The sequence below is a fragment of the Ambystoma mexicanum genome, chromosome 1p (genome assembly GCF_040938575.1).
Source record: "Ambystoma mexicanum isolate Mex_15411 chromosome 1p, UKY_AmexF1_1, whole genome shotgun sequence".
NCBI lineage: Eukaryota > Metazoa > Chordata > Amphibia > Caudata > Ambystomatidae > Ambystoma > Ambystoma mexicanum.
In genome coordinates this window covers 1,265,116,089-1,265,136,688 of record NC_090921.1, presented here as the reverse complement: position 1 = coordinate 1,265,136,688, position 20,600 = coordinate 1,265,116,089, and the positions used below count along the sequence as shown (strand labels likewise).

The following is a 20,600-nucleotide window of genomic DNA, read 5'->3' as shown; positions in this document are numbered from 1 at the left end:
TGTGAGCACAAGAAAGCACAAAAGCAAATAAAAAACGGAAAAAGGTGTTTCGTAGATGCATCTACAAAAAAAAGCTAGTTTAAGAGCCGCCCCTTACCACGAACTCCCCCTACCCTGGTTGCAAGTTATTCCCCAAGCCTGCACGCAGCACGAAAGCCACATATGGGGATTTTGCGGATGGCGGCCATGGAAATGGGACTGTGGGGATTGTCCAATCAGGTGATTAAGGTGTGCAGCAATAGGAAGAAGGACTACTGCTTCACTTGGGCCCTCCCCTTGCTGTACTTGGGGAAGTGCACGTGCCATATTCTGCGCTTCTCACCATGCTGGCCTATGAAAATGGGACTGTAGGGATTGTCCTATCAGCTGCTCAGGGCGTGCGTCACAGGAAAGTGTGCCAATAGGAAGAAGGATTCCTCCTGCTTTACTGGGGCGTGGCCATCGCAGTACTTGGGGAAACGCACGTTCGACATTCTGCGCTTCTCACCATGCTGGCCAATGGAAATTGGACTATGGGGCTTGTCTAATCCGGGTGTGCGTCACATGAAAAGGCGGCAATATTTTTCATTACTCTGTGTAGTGAAGGTGGCAGGCAGAGATGGCGAGACGCAGTGGGCCTCATTACGACCCTGGCGGTCCTGTAATGAGCGGTGCCGGTACGGGACGGGCACTGCTCATTACGGGATGCCCTATTACGAGGTTCCCTGGTCAGACCAGACGTCCTTAGCGGGTCCCGCAAGCGGACCAGGGAGCTAATAACGGGTCAGTTATTAACAGGCCCGTTATTAGCTCCCTCCCCATTCCCATTGAGCCCTATGGGGGCCCAAATGGGAATGGGGATCGGTTTTTTCAATGAGGAATTACCAGGTCCTCCAAGGTTGGAATGGCCCGGTAATTCCTCATTGAAGGAACCCAGAGCTGGAACCCGGTATGGAGGCAGCCTTATTAAGGGCATGGCTGCCTCCATACTCGTAATGAGGACCACTGTCATGATAGTCGGTGATGCCTTTGTGAAAGATCTGTTCCAGTATGCCGTCAAAAAAGCCTTTCATGGCGATTGATTTGGAGGGAGTGGACGCTTTGTGGTGCTGTGGCAATGTGATCAGTTTCGGCACTGTGCTTGCAGTATGTCGACGAGTGGCCACTTCAGCTAGCGTACATGGTGTGGTTGTGCACTATGGAGCGTTCCATTTGGGTTCCATGGCTTGTTCCATGTGCACCGTCAACTGAAGAAGGTGATGAAAGCAGTGAAGCGCATTTTCCCCACTGCCAATGTGCTTTTCTCATGTATCCCACCAAGAATCGTATGGGACTTTTCCAATGATTGCTGCCGCCAGCCAGAGGTCGGAAGGGGGTCTCACCAACAGAAGCATGTGAGACTGGAAATGGAATGTCTTTGTCGACCAGTGGCAATGACATTTTGTTTCACAATGTACAGGCTGCACTGAAGACTCTATTGTAAGAATGTAAACTGACGTACAAAATACCAAAATACTTATAAAAATTGCAAAAAAAGGTGTTTCTATGCAAGCACCTTTAAAAAGATTCTTTTTTAAAAGGCTCTTTTCAGAGCCGCCACAACTAACGACGTCCCCTACCCTGGTTGAAAATGATTTCCCCATCACTGCGCGTGCACAGCATAGCACGAAAAGTCTGCAGATATCGCGATACTTGCAGGGTGTCACTTGTTAGATAGATATGCCCCTTTTGCAGATGACGGCCATAGAAATGGGCCTGTAGAGGTTACAGGATTGGGCAATAAGGTTTCTGGGTGTGGTGTATACGCACAGACTGTGGCACACAGTGTAGTTATCAACAGAAATGAAGAGGGTGTGGTTATGGCTGTGTGTTTCGCGAGCCACAACGTGTGGGTTTTGGGGGAGTTCGAAATACATTGATTGAAAGTGATTGGAAAAAACTGCAGTAGCTGCTCATTGTGAATTCTATCATGTGGATGTGCAGTGCTATGGAGTACCTGCAATGAAGTGACTGATTTTGGTTTGCCCGTGTGGCACTGTGGTGAGGCGCAATCATACGGACATTACTGTTCTTCATTGTGGAGGGAAAATTGTGCAGCATGTTACGGGAGTTTCAGTGCTGTTTGCGATGAAGGAGGCACTTGCCCAGATCATGCGTCTGTTTCCGATCTCCTGCATAACTTTTTATCACAATACGCAGACATTGATGTGGCTGCGTGATTTTTCATTTGGTCCACAAATGGAGAACGCGCGGTACATTGCGAAGAAATCTATTTGTGCCTTTCTACGACATGTGCCAATGGCGTACTTCACACATAGGAATATGACATTTCACTGCACGAACACTTTCCCCCTGCAATAATGTTCATTTTACTATTCCTGCCTTCCCGATTTCTGCACACCCCATCCAAATTGCCTTGGTGCCCTTCTTGAAAGATTTGGAAGAATTTTTGTAGTAACTGTTTTGCACTGAAACTCTTCATAACACTCTGCAACACGATAAGAAACCGCTTTCTACAGCGACCCCCTTTCCACCCGATTCAACTACAGTGTTTAGCACAGTGCCACGCCTCTCGCCGTGCCGCCGTTGATTGGCAATTCCATTGTTCATCTCTGAAAGGAACTTTCTTTATTTCCCCTTTTTTCGTTTCCCAGTTCTTTTCTGTTTATTTTGGTCTTCTAACACACGCCACAGAAGGAACAGCAGGAAAGGCCCTGTACAGAAGGGGGTGCAGCTGCATGGATACCATAGGGGACGTGCCGAGAGACGGAATTATTGGATGGCGCCAGTCATGGTCATAAGGACCCTTTCCACGCACTTGCAAGTACCTTCCCTCTGTAGAGTAGCACGTTGCTGTAGATGCACAATACAATGCCCTTTGCCGAGTAAGGGTCTGTAGCGCGGCATATGGCCTGCAAGGATGTTTTAGTGCTCCGCTCCTCTATAGGAGTGCCCCTGTTGTTGGCCGCAGCAGATGTGGAAAATGCTGTGCATTAAATTACCCTACTACATTGTTGGAAGGGCGGTAGACTGCCCACTGGTCCCTTGTGCTTCCATTTCAGTTGTCGTCACATGCACTACAAACACTTCATGCTGCGCCATCAGCCGTATGAGTAGCATTCACGGAGATGCATACATTCTGGAATACAAGAATGTTTACAACAACATGCAACATAGCTTCATTACGTGGAGCAGGAAAACAATTAGTCAGCATGACCCATGTGGCTACAATTCTTTCCTAACCACCACTGACATTGTTTGCCTTCTGCACATTCTTTTCTTTGCTTACTTGCCTTTACATGCACTAGTATGTGCGTGACCAAGCCGCACCACCTTTGCCATTTTGCAGACTCACTACAAACTGTCCCACCTGTAGTTACATGTTTTCTTCAACTCTATGACCCTCAGGCGACCTCTTGACACTTTCAGTCACAGTGTTCAGTGCAGAGCCAGTGTGTCTGTTTCACGGGTCATGGAAAGGCAAGCAGCACCTCAAGCAAATTAATGCCACATTTAACATGCCCCCGTTACAGTGCAGGTTGTTGTTCCTTGTTTACAGGTGGGCCTCATACAGCCAGGCGTGCTGCAGAAATACCTTGGTACATTTACAGAGCCACCCACGTAGTCGGCAGGAGTACTTGAAATGGGGTTTCATACCATATGAATCCATAGGGCTGGCGACAGGGCCGGTGTTACGAGCACACAGAGGATACCCTAGGCATGGTTACAGCTGTGCAACGGATACACGTGCACTCCCATATCCATTTAAAAGTGCATTAGAAGATGCGGACATGCAGCCACTAATGGAGTCCTACGGACACTTGCAGTGTGATTGCACATACGCAGGCCATGTGCATTCTCCCTAGGAAACATCCATATTCCTCACCTGCAGTCATCTCGGCCAGTACTGTGCGGCACAGATGCAGCATGCAATGTTAACACAGAAAGAGAAGCCATTCAAACACTCACCACCACTTACCATGTACATCTGTAATTGCTAAAATGCACCAAGACTATTAGGAAAAGGAAAGGGTAACACAAATGGATACATACACCAGAGATTTTGGCCTTTCAACACATTCATCATGACGGCTGCCAAGGAATCAGTGACAAACCGTTGTTAACTGGACGTTATGGTTCCGTTGCAGTACCAAACAGCTATCATCTTCACAGAAAACACTATGATGTCATCTTTGAGGTCATGGGTGTTAGTCCTTGCAGTGTACAGTGGTAGCATGAGTTATGATTGCGTACCTTACCATAATTGGCGAATTTCTGGGGGCTTTCGGTTTTACCTGTAACCATAACGTCCCTGTAGGAACGTTTTTCCAATGAATTTCATAGGTTTTTTAGTAGTGCAACTTAACCATAACGTCCCTTTAACAATGTTTTTTGTTAGTGAATATATATCTCTATATAAATAAAAATGTAAATGTTTGTTTGTTCAAAATCTTATATCTCCGAAAGTTCTTCACCGATTGCTTTGGAATTTTGACACAACGTTGCATTCGAATAGGCATGTGTTTTTATAGACCTACTATACATAGATGTCCTGTGACAGGTAAAAACATGTTTTTTCTGAAAAACAGTGCCATCTGTTGGACGTAAAAGCAACACACGCTATACTGAACATTTTGCTGCAAAACAGCACCATCTGTTGGACTTAAAAGTGACACATGCTATTTTTACGATTCCATTTCAATGCTCAAATACGTGCCGAGGAAGCAGCAGAGCGACGTGCAGCCAGACTTTAAGATGCATGGTTGCGAGCACGACGATCGCGTTCTGCAGCTTCAGATCTGCTTCGTTCTCAACAGAATCAATGCGACAGGCTGAGAGTGGCTGAAAGACGTCAACGAGAAACAGCAGTTCAGCGTCAAACACGACTCCTTGCTCAGCAATCACGCAATTACAATCGCCTTGCATTCCGGTACAACCCAGCTGATGATTATAGTTTGAGCCGGCATGTTCTCATCGGCACCATGACTGAAGTGTGTCCTTATTGCAAGGCTCTGAAATTTAATGGAGAAACAAAAGGAATGTGTTGCGCCGCCGGGAAAATAAACTGCCTCAACTTGGAGAACCGCCAGAGCCATTAAAACTACCCACAAGCATTGTCAAAATAAACATATTAGAAACATGCACTTTCTCTTTTCTTTCTTTTCCATTTAACCAGACTGAGCCACAGCAACCCGTGGCCGGGGACAGCTAGTACATTTTATATATAAATATATATATATATTACATGGACGCAGTAGCGTCCATGTAGTTATGGTTAAGTTGGTGTTTCCATAGGAAGAGCATTTTTTGGGTGGCTTATAACTTCGCTCCCTCTGGACAAATCCTCACCAAACTTTGCAAAAAAAGTATATGGCCCACTCTGAATTTGTAAAGTTTGGAGAGGTTTGGTCCAGGAGGGGCAAAGTTATAGGGGGGGTCCCAAAACTTTTGTTTTTTCACATAGACATAATGGGAAAAAAACTTTGCGCACGCCTACAGTCCCGAAAGCGTGCTTTTGCAATTTTGGTGTAAATCCGTCCAGTAGTATTTTTTAAAATTACCAAAATGTAAGGCAAAAAAATTAGTGATATCTCTGTTCGCTTCGCGGACAGACTTCCCGGTTCGCTCCGCGGACAGTGCCCTGATTGGCCGAGCGGCTTGCGCGATGTCCGCGGACATCTGATGTGTTCGCTGATTGGACGGCGTGGTGCGTGAAGCGCGTCAGATTTTCTGTGTGCGCCCGCCATCTTGCATTCGCGGACGACCGCAGACAGCGCAGTGGAACTTGGATTAAAAATTGTATTTAGTGGAGTGTGTTGGTATGTAAGAGTGTTTGAGGAGGGTGGGGGAGTATGAGATAGGTGCAATGTTGTATTTTTTTTATGTGCTAGACGCTTTTGTTGTGTTCGATTTGTCTGCGAACAACACGGCTGTTCTGAAATGTTCGTAAATAAGCAGAATGGATTCAGTGTCAATTTGAAAGTGTTCTAAGAAGACTCGTGGGGTCCTGGAATGTTCGCAGGGGGTGTCCTGAAGACGTTGTCTGTATTGTTCATTGTCAAGCTGAAAGTGTTCTAAGAACACTCGCGGTGTCCTGAAATGTTCGAAAATAAACACAATGGGGGTGTTCTGAGGACGTTCTCCATATTGTGTGTCTGCTTAGCTTTATCCAATGAGGGAATGGCACAGAGAATGAAGTGGAAATGGTAGAAGGGCTGTCTAAGAGTTACGCGGTCCGCAGACAGGGCGTGCTACATCCGGGGTTTTCCAGCAAATCCAGCATGGAAAGAAGACTGTAGGGATCAGCCAATAAGATGTTGAGGTTGTGGATTTGTGTTCAAAGAGATGGTGTGTAGTGAAGATGGCAGAAGTGGAGAAAGTCAGGGTGTTGGTGCTCGGAGATATGTTTGTGCATGGTTTACAACAGTATGCTCAATGCAGGCATGTTGCAAAGAATTTCGATGTTAAAGGAGTGGAGGTGGTGTGGAGCACTGTGCCTGATTGCAATGTACAGGGAATTGTACAAGTTTGTGAAGATATGGGCAGGATCAACAGTCCCCATGTGGTAGTTTTGCACTATGGTGCTTTCCATTTGGGCTATGTCAGTGCCCCTACTTTGTTGGCAGATTTGGAACACTTGGTTCAAGCAGTAATGAACATCCTTCCAAATGCCAAAGTAATTTTTTTCTGGATTAGTACCTAGGGCAATATGGGACAATAGTTCAGTTTTTTGTCCTCAGCAAAACAATGCTAAGTGTGTAATCAACCGAGGCATGTGTGCCTTCATGCTTAGAGCTGGTATGTTCTTCTGTAATAATGAGAATATTGATTCCAGTAATGCTGTTTGTTTTAAAGAAGATGGCATTTCCTTATCTTTTATGGGAAATGCCATTCTGTTTTGGAATGTAAGGGTTGCTTTGGAGAAGGTTATGTGAAGATTTTAGGAGTAAAGTAAGAAAAATAAAAAATAATACAAAATAACAGGGGTTTGTGAAGCATCTGCAAAAAAAAAAAACGGCTTTTCAGAGCCAACCTCAAAGGGGAAATGGGGCACACTATTTAAATTTACATTCACCACGCTCAGATTTTCGATATGTCCGCGGACATGGCGGTTGTCCGCGGACATCGAAATCACTAGCTAGGGGTTCAGTATGTTCTACGTTACATGTATATAAAGTCAGGGATATTATGGTTAAGTTGTGCTACTAAAGACATATGAAATTCAGTAAAAAAACGTTGTTAAAGGGACGTTATGGTTAAATTGTGCTACTAAAAACCTATGAAATTCAGTGAAAAAACTTTGTTAAAAGGGACGTTATGGTTAAGTTGCGCTACTAAAAACCTATGAAATTCAGTGAAAAAACTTTGTTAAAAGGGACGTTATGGTTAAGTTGCGCTACTAAAAACCGATGAAATTCAGTAAAAAAACTTTGTTAAAGGGACGTTATGGTTCAAAGTAAAACCGAAAAACCCCTGAAATTCGGCAGTTATGGTAAGATAAGCAACCATAACTCACGCCACAGTGCACTGCTAACACTAACACCCAGGACATCAAAGAAGACATCACAAATGTCATTGATGACATCACTGATGACATCACATGTGCATTTACTTTTCATGAAAACTCTGTAGGAGGGATTCTTATGATGTTGACCAAAAAGTGTGAAGGATCATTTCAATAAATATCATGAGCTAATTAGTGCATTAAGCAATGCATTGATATAAATAGCATTCTATTATGAAGTTCTATCCAGTATACTAAGCAACTCATGCAGAAACTTAGGCAGTGTGTGCAGTATACATGATGAAGGTGCAATATTCATAATCTAACATGTAATAAGTAGCTAATAAAACCCACTTAATACATAATTACACTTAATACAGACAAAACACAAAGAGACAACAACACATACAAATATGAGTATATACAGGCACAGAGAAGTAAGCAAAAAAGCAGAAGTAGTAGCAGAAATAGTTCATAACCAAACTGATTATCTTTATGCAGAGAAATGATTGCTCTGTTTCAAAGGTGCTACTTACTGTATGTATGTGTATCAAATGATGTCAGTGAACCCTAAGGAAAGGAGTGTGAGTACAATGTATACAAATATGAGCATATACAGGGAAGGTATAGTAATAAAAATAAAACTATGAGAAAGTGCTGATAACTCTAATGATTACCTTCATGCACAGAAAGGATTGCTCTCTTTCAAGCCTGTGTCTTCCGCTATATATATGTTTCATATGATATGACTTGACCCTAAGTCTACAAATATAGTACCTTTTCAGTTTTTACTTCCTGACTGTTACTGAAGAAAACTATGTGGCTTAGATATGTCAGTAAAGGAAAAAAAGGGAGAGCCAGCCATGTGATGTCATCAGTGATGTCATCAATGACATTTGTGATGTCATCTGTCATGAGTGTTAGTGTTAGCAGTGCACGGTGGCGCGAGTTATGGTTGCTTATTTTACTATAACTGCCTATGATTTAAGGGCCTAAAAATGTGTGGGACCCTTAACAAAGACTTCACGTCCCTGTTATCGGCCTGGGCAACGGGTATTATTTGCATTAGCACCCCGGCCAACCATTGCAACCCGCGGGTGATGATGTGATTCAAAAATAAGAGTTTCCTCTTTGTTGACATTGCTGGGGCATGCTAGTCTTTTTGTCCCTTTTCATTATGCTAACGTTATAATTAGTAAAAAAGGACTACCTTGGCCTGAGAGAGGTGGAAAAGAAAAATAAGTGAAATAGATAACGAGAGAGGTCACTATACAGATACACTGAAAAGTATACACACTTTTTACTATAGTATTACACATAAGCAACATACAGTTCCACTAAGTACCAGACACTATACAAAAGCTATGCAGTATATTAAAAAGACAGTAAACATCATTACACAAGACCCTTCTCTCCCCTAATGCCAGTATAAGTGTAATAATCTGGTGGCAAAATACTGTATACTTTATAATGCTAAAGGGTGGTAAGATACATACACCTAGTTAGAAAATCATAAACAAACCTATGATGAACAGTTCACTTTTCCTCCTGCACACACACCTTCTGTATTAGAACAATCCTAATAAGGAATTATGACCATACATAACTGGTAGATAAGGTAGGAAAGGGAGTTAAACAAATGGGTAGACCATCATAGTCTGCAAGGTCACTAGAAATAAGGGTACACCGCACTCGTTCAAAGCTGGACCCAGTCTACTCAAAAACCCTTAAAGAAAACAAGTGATACAATTGTTACAATATATGCAAGGTTACTCAATGGCAAAGAGTGAGCAGCAGTGATGGATTATTCAGGAATCAACACATTACTGCTAACTTGTAAAAAAACAAATATCATTGAAATTTTGAGGACCCCAAGGGAGACCTAGGAAGAATATTACAGTCTAGTTAAGTACCAGTTAGAGTCACTTTAAGTGAGTTTCCAGAGTTCCCAAAATCTTTCCCATGGAGAACAATGAAACAAACCCTCTAGGCTTTCCGAGGTTATAGAGAAAAGTAAGATAAGTTCTTCTATTACACCATAAGTGCAGTGGAAGGGGCAACCAGCTGATAGGGATGTCAATGGCGACCACCAAGAATGGTTCCAGGCCAGGGTTAAAGAAGTACCAGTCAAGTAAGAGTTGGTTGCAGACAAAGCATATGTCCACTCAAGTCCATAGAAATTGCAGTAGAAAGGGGATCTCAAAACCCCACTACTCCCGGCCCCTGGGGAACATGCTGTCCAGTCATTTGGTCGACAGACAATTGGTCGACAGACAAATGGTCGACGCAATTTGGTCGAAAGACAAATGGTCGATTTTTTTTTTTAATATATATATTTTTCAGGTTTTCGTTTAGGAAAAAAGGGGGTTTTTAGCAAAAAAAGGAGGTTGGGGGGACCCCCCAAAAAAAAAAAAAAAATGTGAAAATACTAAAAAAAAAATTCGACCATTTGTCTTTCGACCAAATTGCGTCGACCATTTGTCCTGTCGACCTTTTTTTTCGACCAAATGACCTGTAACCGGGGGAACATTAAAACCCCAGGACTTGGGATCAAGCACAACTTGCTGGATGTGGCAGATTCAGCCCAGGAACAGGATGAGAATGGTAAGTTTGTGTGCCAAATTTAGGGCAGGCTAGTCGGTGATAGGACATCCAAATTCGAACCTTCACCCAAGTGAAGATCGCAACAATACAAATGAGGAGCAAACAGGACAGATGAGAGCTCGACCTGCAAGGCAGAAGCACCAGCATCCACTAAGAAGGTGACAGGAGCATTGGCCAAGGTTTCAGGACAGCTCATTGGGACAGAAAGGGGGAGCCAGCCAGAAACAAATGGTTCCACAGCGGGGGCCATGACAGGAGATGAACCAGGACATCCTAAAACAGTGCTGAGGTGGGTCTTTCAGACCAGTAAAACTCCCCACCTAAAGGAACTTTGTCCAGAAGGAGTTTCCAGCGATGCAGCAATTCAAAGGCCAGGAAAGATATCCCTTGAAGGAAGAAGCAATCCAACTAGCTAGGCGGATGTCAGGAAGCACCCATGAATGAATTGTACCAGCAGAGAGGGAGCAGGTTGCAAGGACCAAGCCACCAGAGTCCATCTAATATGTACACACAACTGTATTCTCAAGAAAACCATCATCACCAATAGTCTTCCGGGGATACAGGTACAGAATCTCTGGGAAATGCATAGGGTCTTTTCTGATAATACATTCACCTAGGGGAAGGCCTAAGCCAGCACTCCAATCACAGCATGGCAGGCACACAAAGGCTTTGACAGCCAGTCAATAGGATAGGGATGGCCTTAAAAACTACCACACAAACCCACTCATGCCGGATGTAGACTGAGAAACTAGAGGACTTTAATCAGGTCCACACCAGTTTAAATTCAAACCCGATATCAACCTAATCGTAGTGATAGCAGAGCGTGAAGAGACACAACATTAGTGGCGGATAAGCCATTAGGCCAAGTAGGCACCAGCCTATTGGCCCCACTCCTTTTAGGTGTCCCACGACAACGGATCAAAATAAAGCAGTGCAGAAAATAAAAAACATATTAGCAGATAATTTGCAAGGAGGGCCCCGATATTTTATCTGCCTAGGGGCCTCCACAGCGCTTAAAACGGCACTGCATGATGTGCAGCGCTCTATTGAAAATTCTTCAAGTTAAGTTATTGCACACATTTTCTATCAGATGCTTTTCTGGATCTGCCTGCAGAACACCAGGCATTGCCAACCATTTATGAAGGAAGCGGAACAAGCATCAACAGAACCAGAATCACTCTGAAGATAGTGATTTCTGTTTTTCTCTTGCTTTTTCTCTCTATTACACTCTATAGGGCCTCATCAAAAGTATGGCGGTAAACCTCAAAAGCGGCGGTTATTGAATTAGCGCCGCCAATACCGCTCCGCCGGATCATGAGCCAGCACAAATACTGCTGACTGTAAAAAGCAGCTGGCGCTATTACAACCGGCCACACGAGACGCAAACACAGGCGCATCACAAGTCCATGTCCGGCGGTATTACCGCCACAAACTGGCGCTAATACCACCAAAAACACAGCACAGTTACCTTTAGCTTCCAGCTGGAAGTAAATGCACACAGATGCCCTAAATTAAGCCACAGGTGATCCCACACCACCCCAGAGGGCTACATAAGGCAACCCCTACCCCAAACACTGTTTCCAACATCATCCTGCCACCAGCCACTGTGAGTTGGGACAGGCAGCTTCTCGTGTTGCGCCTGGAAATAAAGAGGCAAGACAACCAGACCAGGGCACAAGGAGTATAGGGAGGCGTGGGGAGGGGGAGAGCCCCAGCAAGGCGTGCACCCATACCCAGGTTTAGGCCCTCACCCTAGACCAGAGGTATTGAAACTGTGGGGTGCGCCCCCACCAGGGGTGCGCAGACGTATTCCCCGGGGGAACACAGGGGAAAGGGGCACGAGTCTCAAGCCTCAAAACTGTCACGGGCACCAATGAAAAAGTGGCCCACAGTTGCAAATTGCAATTCATTCCTTTAGTGACAGACTGTTTGAATAGTACCCACGGGGGTGTTTTTTTAAAAAAATGTAAGCAAATTGTGAAATTTAAGGAATATTTATTCAGCAACAATGGTGAAAACTACTAGCTGCATAGTGAAGTAACTCATCAAACTGGCCCATTTAGACCAAAAAAACTGTCCCACACTAGCATTTTTGGTTCGGGCATTGTTTGTAGGCCAGTCATCCATAATGGGCGAGGGGACGTCGACGTAGTGGCCCCCTCACCGATTATGGAGGAGCCAGCCCAGTGAAACACTGAGCACTCCCTTAGCTGCTTTTTCCAGCTGAGGGAGTGCTGCTGGGGTGGCTGAACTGTCAAAGGGAACCAATGTTCCGTTCCCCAGCCGCACATGCTCACTGAGCCATGCAAAGCTGGGGGCGTTTTGCTTCACAGACCTTGCATAGCTTATTAGAAATGCTGGCTGGGGAGCTGCATGTCTTTATGTGTGAGGGGGAGCTCCTGCGCCTCCTCGCACATATGGACAGAGCAGCCTGGAGTGTGGCGTTCCAGCACCCACACGCAGGTCCCTGCACGCATGTGCAGGAACCAGGAAGCTCTTGCTTCCCGATTCCTGTTCATGCTGCAGGAGCTAGAGCGCTGGGGAGGAAACTTCAGGAACAGGGCAGAAGGTATGTTTATGTTCATTTATTTTCTATTTAAATATGTGTATGGATGCATGTATGCTTGTGTTAGGAGTGAGTGTATGATGATGACTGCTCTTGTGAATGATAAAGTGCTCACTTTGTGAATGCTGTGTGAATGTGTGTGTGTTTGTGTTGGTCTGTGTACATGATTTTGGCGAGTGGGGTGGAGGGTTGTACAACAAAAGCATTTTAAAAATGCCTTTGTTGCACAATCCCCCTACCCACCTGCCAAAATCAGCTCTCCTTCTGAGGCGCTGTAGAGTCCAGGGGACAGGGATTGTAATTTTTTACTGGCCATCTATCATAAATGTCCAGTAAAAAATATCATGCCTGCCCCCTCGACCCCCCCCGCACCAATTGCAAACTGTTTGGCTTTTTACCCAATGTTTTTTAAAAGTATGCTCTAAAAGGCAACATTTTAACCCATTATTTAAAAAGAATTCCCATGGTGAAAACGGCCCGAAACCCCCTTGATTGGTTTGAGCTCCCTCGCTACGCTCCGTCGCTATGGCATATCTGGGGGAAATATGTATGCCCCTCCACTTAAAAAAATCACCAGCCACCACTGGCCCTGGAACTGTGATGGGAGCGGGGTGGGGGAGCCCAGGGACTGTGGTGGGAGCAGGATGGGCGAGAGCCATGGGATAGTGGTGGGAACAGGGTGGGGAGAGCCCAGGGTCTGTGGTGGGATGTGGAGAGCCAAGGGACTGGGTAGAAGTGGAATGAAGGAGTCCAGAGGCTGTGATTGGAGCAGGTGGGGTAGCCCAGGGACTATACTGGAAGTAGGGAGTAGTGACGGCACACGATTGTTAATAGCCATTTGGACTTCCTGTCCATTTGGCAATTTTGGGGGGCAGGGGAGCGGCCTGCCCACATTTTGCTTGGGGGGGCCGAGGCCTAAAAAGTTTGAAGAGCACTGGCCTAGACCCTCACCGACAGCCAGTTGGTCACCCTGTACCGCCTCAACAGGGAGACCATAATTGAGCTGCTCACCACAACACAGGACGACATACGGAGCAGGATCAACATCCGGACAGCTGTGCCCCCACTTGTGAAGCTAGTCTCCGTCCTACAATTTCTTGGAACTGCCACCTTCCGGCACTCTGTGGCTATGATGCACGGCATGGCACAGCCCACATTATGCGCAGTGTTGGGCCAGGTGCTTGAAGGCCTCCTGTGGCAAGTGCAACACCACATCTCACTGCCTGCCACCCCAAACCAAGTCAATGGCATGTGTCCAAATGCCAAATGTGATCACTGCCCATGTTGCGCTGGTGGCACCCCAGGCCCACGAAGCCGTGAACTGAAACTGCAAGCATTACCACTCCCTGAATGGGCAGGTGACCTGCGACCCCAAACTGTACATCACCCACTACTGTGCCCTCCACCCTGGGACCACCCACGATGCCATGGTCCTACGGAACAACACACTGCCAGGATACATGGAGAGGCACAGAGGCCAATGGACCTGCATAGTGGGTGAGTAGAAAAGCCAACACACATGCACTGTGAAGCACATGCCCAAACGGGGGCAACGGGTCAATGACTACACAAAGTTTGGCATGACAAGTGAATGGGCAATTTGTACTTCCCCCTCCTCTTGCACCATTGTCACAGTACAGGCCAGGGAGCATGGACATGTCAGACTCACCTACATGGAGAAGCAGCAGTACACATACAATAGCAACCGTATACACCAACATTACTACAGGTACCACAATGTAACATGCACCTACCAAATAAGTGCTGAGAAATGGCCACATAGCCCCAAACAGCAACAACCCTGCGAGTACCACCGCCATACACCCATGTGCACCCAGCTCACAATGGCCATCCATTGGCACCAGATGCCCATGGAGGGCCCATGGGAAACCCAGCATGCCACATGCACGGTGGAAATACACTGCCACATGAAAGCCATGTCTGCTGCACATGTCACCGACAGAAAACGTACGTGACATATGCTGCAAGGGAACAGGGTGCATATAAAGCACCAACAATGCATGACACGAGTGCCACTGCATGCACAGACATGAAATAGACACATACCGTGAAATGAAGGTGCATGTGCATGCACAAGTAGTACATTGAGCTGATATTGTGTAAGTCCACCTCTACACTGTGTCTAATGGCTGTGCCTCCCCCCATGAAGGTGACTCTGTATACCCACAGCTGCCCTGGCTAATGACCCCTGTGTGAGATCCATAAACACAGCAGGATATTGCCTACAAACACACACACAGCAGTACCCGTGTGTGTATCGTGCGTACCTTTGGCCTTTTGAAGGCATGTTTTCGCCGCCTAGACTTTACTGGTGGAGCTTTGATGTACGCACCAGAGAAAGTGGGTAACATTGTGCTTGTGTTTGCCATGCTGAGCAATATCTGCATGAGTAGAAATATCCCACTACCCCCTGATGTGGACATGCCACCCCTAGAGGATGAGGAAGCAGTGCCTGTGGCTGAGGCAAATGCACGCATTTCCAAAGATGACTTGAGGGATGGAGAATGGAGTGCCAGGGACTGATATACAATGTCTTTTGACACTTTCACATGGCACAAGTCATGCACCACTGTGTGACACCACCCAAACAATAAACACGACAATGACACAACCAGAAATGTCCTCGCATTGATGAAGTTTAACAGTCTTTTATGTCATGAAGTGCCCCAACTTTCTCCCATCCCACCACCAACTCCCCATCACACGATCCCTCCTGCCCCTCCCACCACCAACTCCCCATCACACAATCCCCCCTCCCACCACCAACTCCCCAGCAGCCACTCATTGCAATCAGTATCCCAGAGTCCTTCACAACCGTGGCCTCTCCTCCCCCCTTTGTGGACCCCTAGTGATTTGGGGTGCAGAAGGCGCAGTGACTGTCACGGCGGCGTGCCCTGCTGTGACTCCTCTGTGGGTGTGGTGGATGTGGATGGGACAAAGCCCTTCCACAGGTTGGTCTGCCATTGCACATCTGTGCTCTGCCACATGGCTTGTGCTAGTGCAGGGACGCCTTCTGTCATTTCCATGTCCCCTTGTGCGTACAGTGTCAGGGCGGACGTGTTGGCTGTTGTCTCGTCCCTGTTCCATGTCATGGCACGCACAACCCTGCGGGTAGCCCCTTGGATACTGTCCCGAATGGCCTCCAGGTGAGTGTGGCCAATCACTTCCATCTCCCGCTGTCTGCGCTCCATGTCCTTGAGCCATCACAACAGCATGCTGCATGTTGGACTGGCTGTGTGGGTGAGGGGCTCTGCACTGGCTCAGGGCTGAATGCAGGAAAGCCATATGACAGAGTGTCAACATCTGGCTCTTGTGTCCGTGTGTGCTGGGTGCGAGGAGGGCTCTCTGGGGTGTGTGGCCCTTCTGCATGTGGCGACACCAGGCTAGTGTCCTCTTGTGGCTCCTCAGTCGCCCTGCCAGCAGGTGTGGCCTCAGTGTCCGTGCCTATGGCTGCGGGCGTGGGTGCAGTGTGCCTAGCACTGCTCCTGGTGGCCCGTGGCGTGAGTGTTGCCTTGGCCATGCTCTGCTGCGGCATTACGCGCCAGGACATCTGCCTTGGTGTGGCCTTGTCGGCCTTTTCAGGGTGATGGTGGCGGTGGTGGCAGGCCTTGAGGGCCTGGATGCACTGCTCCCTCATGGTCCTGCAACCTCCTTCTCCTGAAAGCCTTGGGCGATGCGTGAGTGCCTTTAGGGGACATAGGAAATGTCATCAGGTATGGTTCCCCCATGTGTGTTGACATGCAAGACACAATTGCTATGGTACAGAGTGTGACCCCACACTGATGAGAATATTGGCATGGTTGGTTATGGGAGGATGCATATGGGCCGAGCGTCATGGCGTTGCTTGTAGCGATGGGTGTGTGACCCATGGCCTGTTGGTCATTGGGCCTGTATTTGGGTAGAGCAGGGTGTCCATGCTGGTGCAGCTTATGTCTGACATGCCTGCTTGTGGTCTTTCAGGGCCCCACATCCCCTCCCCGGGTGTCACTCACATGGTGGGGGGTAGGGAGTGGCTTGTTCCATGGCACTGTCATGGCTCTCTGGGCACTGCTGTGCAGCCAGCAGGGCTGTACTGAAGTGCACAGTGATTGGCAAGCTGGGCACATATCAGTGTGTGGGATGTGTACTTCCCTGTGGCTTGTCTGCCATTACCTCATGGGACAGGCCTCCTGGGCCCGCAACATGCTGGTGAAACACTTGTGTATAGGCGCGTTACAAATACCATATCATATCATATCATATCATAACTGCTGCATGGTGTTGTTGTTGCTCACGCACAGGGTGCGCCAGTAGGAATGTGGTGTACATGGATTTGGTTGGTTCACTTGCCTGCCCTTGCCCCTGCTGTGATGCTCAGGGGTGCCCTTGGTGGCCTGCTCCATGGCTGCTGTGGAGGGTGGCTGATGTGCCACCGTGTCACTCTGCCCTGTTGGCATGCCCAGCTTCTGGGTCTGCTCACTTGTGTCCCTGTCGACAGGGGCATCTTATGTTGGGTTGTCATTTGTGCATGTATTTGTTGGGGGGGGTTCACTCACCTCCTGCCTCATGGCTGCTGCGTACCGCCTGTGCACTGCTGACTCCCTATAACCCTTTGAGGTCCAGCACTGTGCTGCATTTCTCCTCTCAGGCGGTGAGGACCAGTAGCTCAACTGTGCCTCCTCCTGTCACCAAGGACTCCTGGAGGTGTTGGGACAGCAGTCCCCCCACCCTGACCCTCAGGTCGTTCCACCACTTGTGGCAGTCCTCCCCATCGCGAGGTACACTTGAGACTGCTATATACGTAAAGGGGATTTGTCCTGGCAGGCAAGGAGCTATAAAGCTCAATCTCTCTTCATATTATTTCAAGATTGTCTCTATGGTACAGGAATCCAAGAGTATTGTGGATAGCCTCCAGTGGGAGTGTATATTTACCACCCAGTGGGGTATCCTAATGGGTCCTTGTCAAATAAATTAAGGAACTCCTAAATATGTGTTCAATATTTACACATCTCTCTCTGTCTATAGGAAAAATTCCTTGAAGTCTAAGGTTACAACTAAATTTAATTCAATTAGAGCATTTCAAAAACAAGATAAATTTGTTTTTTATTGTTAATAAATTAGGTGTAAAAACTTCTAATATCAAATTATCTATACATACATAGTAAACATTCAGACCAAAGCATTCGACATATTGTGTATCATCTAAAAACATCAGTGAAAAAAGGGCATTTTATACACAATTATCATGCACATTTCCTGCACGTATTTACAAATGAAAAAAATCAAATTGACAAACATGGGTTTACATCAATTCCCACGTAATTAAACAACATTACAGGTGAAATAAATCAAGCTCATGGCAATTAATGTCACATGATATACATATCAAGCCTAAATCTGTTACCATCTCGGTGGTGTCTGGGAGGTGCCTTTTTCAATAGCAACTCTACTCCAGTTTCAATTCTGCTAGGAGTTTCAAGGAAAAGGTTCAACCATTATTTTCCAATCAAATCATATAGAAGAAGTTCAAGGTCAGCTGGAATACCAAACCTGGTTCAATTAAACCTTTTTTATGCATTCAACCAGTCATTTGTCCAAAAAGTGGTCCATGGATACCTAAACTAGAGATCTGAGGTCCATGGATACCTAAACTAGGGGTCTACGTATAACACCGGGAGAGAATCTTAAACGGTGCTCCAAACATACAGGACCGGATCAGGGGGTACGCTTGGTCTATGTTTCGGCGGATAGAACAATTGCCCGCCTTCCTCAGGACCAGTAATAGATGTGACCCCTGAGGTAAAAAAAAAAAAGGAACAAAGGAACCTTTAGTGGTATACAAGACATATTTATATAGCACTTAGTATGTTTGTTCAGTGGCGTGGTGAGCGACAGTGAATATGTAAGCGAATATCACCAAGCTCTCAACCCTGTCATGAAGGGACGGCAATCACCACGATCTAGCATGCACAGCACAAGGACTGGAGCCAGAGATGCCAAATCGGCAACAAAGACAAACAAACAGTTGAATAGAAAGTTAAAGACGTGCATAAAATAGGCAGAAAGTGTCAGCCATGGTTAGTGAAAGAAATCATAGTCCCTTGTGATGGACTTGAACATGGCGTTTTTAGTTGAAGTGAAGCCTACAGCTCTAAAGTTGAAGGTGTACAGCGAGAGCAGAGCCAGGCTCCACGTGTTTGTCACCCAGTGGAAAGTCAGGGTATCAGTCATGCATCTATGTGAAACCCAAAGAACACTTGAGACTGCTGTCACCTTCTTGGAGATGGAGTTACAGATGGCTGTCCGGCGCTGTGGTCTTCCGTTGGTGACTTCCATAGAGTTCCTCACAGTGGGCAATTACGTCATCTGTGAGGACGACCAGCTCCTCCTCGTCAGAAATGGGTTTTCACAGGCAATGTTTGGCCCCCTTGCCTCTTGTCCTCTCCTGGGACATTTTTGCTGCTTTCCAGGATCGGATGGCTGCAGGAAGTGGAGATATTTAATGGATTGTGTTTTTCAAAATGGCCGCCGCGATGCTTCCCGTTCCGGCAGTGCCACAATTTTCACAGGCGCTAGTAGCGGGTACGCTGGCGCTAGAGCTATTAGCGCCACTTTCTCTGCAGTAGTCCCTTTTCCGACTACTGTTGGGCGCTAATAGCAGTACCACCGTAGTTGGGTGCCACGCCAGGTTGTGATGCAGCACTGATTCCGCTGCATGATCCAGCGGTAACGCTATTAGCAGTAATTGCACCAGTTTACTGCCAGACTTGTGATGAGGCCCTATGTCATTTAGCGTGTTGTTCGGTCTCTTTTCCGTAAATTTAATCTCTCTAGATCGATCATCTTTTTGTCACATCAGGATTCGGTGCGGACGATATTGTTATAATTGCCCGCACTGCCATTGCCTTACAATGTTTGGTGGATGCTTATACACAATTTATGTCCAAACACAAACAGACAGTGAACTCCGAAAATTCGGCTGTCATGGCCTGCAGGAGTACAGGGGGAAAACAACTTAATATGTGCACGATTTGGAGTGGTGTAGAGCCTATACCGAGGGTCACTAAATTCAAATACTTAGGAGTTTGTTTTAGTGAAAACTGGCGGGGGTTTGGCCACGTAGATAAACAATGTTTGAGGATGCGGCTTGTCTCGATTCCAAAAGAATTGTGTAGGGCAACCCATTAATTTAATCCTCGAAGTATATAGGGCTCAAACTAAAACGGCTACTAATTATAGGGCCGTATTATGGGGCATGGAAAAAATAACTAGTATTGAAAATGTGGAGAACGCCTTTCTGAAAAAACTACTCGGGCTACCGCAGTCTGCACCTAATTATGGTGCACCTTTGGAATTGGGATGCCCGCACAGTGGGGATGAGTGGTTGATGGCCCCTTTGTCGCATTGGCTGGCGATATGGTCAAACCCGAAAGCTACGCTCACGCATATGATTGTAAGAGCACTGGTGACTTGACTAGCTCAGTTGAACAGAAAATTCTGTGGCTCTCCTATATTCAGAAATGTATTATCCAGTTAAATTGTGAGAGCCTGCTATATCCATCAATACTTTTGTCTTTTCTGTGAGAAAATATAAGCAACTTTATAATGCTATCCTTGTGTCAAACAGGGAAACTGCTGCTTTGGGGATCCCTGCAAACAGAAGGCATATTGTTTTAACCACTTCAGACGGCATTCAGTCGTACCTGCTTTATAGTCACAAGCCTTCAGACCGATGGGCCTTGACCAAGCCTGTTTCAACTCCTTATGGCTCGGAACTCGCACCAAAAGCTGGTCACACAATGAACAGCCTGTAGCTTGCCCATGCTGTCAGTGCCCCGAGGAGGACCTATTCCATTTTGTGTTGTTCTGTCCGGCCTATATGGATTTGAGAAGAAAGACCCTATTACCATTGCTTAAAAACGCAGGCATTACCCAGGCTAGACCAGC

At 46.5% G+C, this 20,600-nt stretch overlaps 1 protein-coding gene across 1 annotated transcript in view; it reads left to right on the top strand.

Annotated features, from left to right (window-relative positions):
* Positions 1–20,600, top strand: part of SHANK1 (SH3 and multiple ankyrin repeat domains 1) — a 2,604,687-nt gene that overhangs the window by 860,298 nt on the left and 1,723,789 nt on the right. The window lies entirely within an intron of this gene.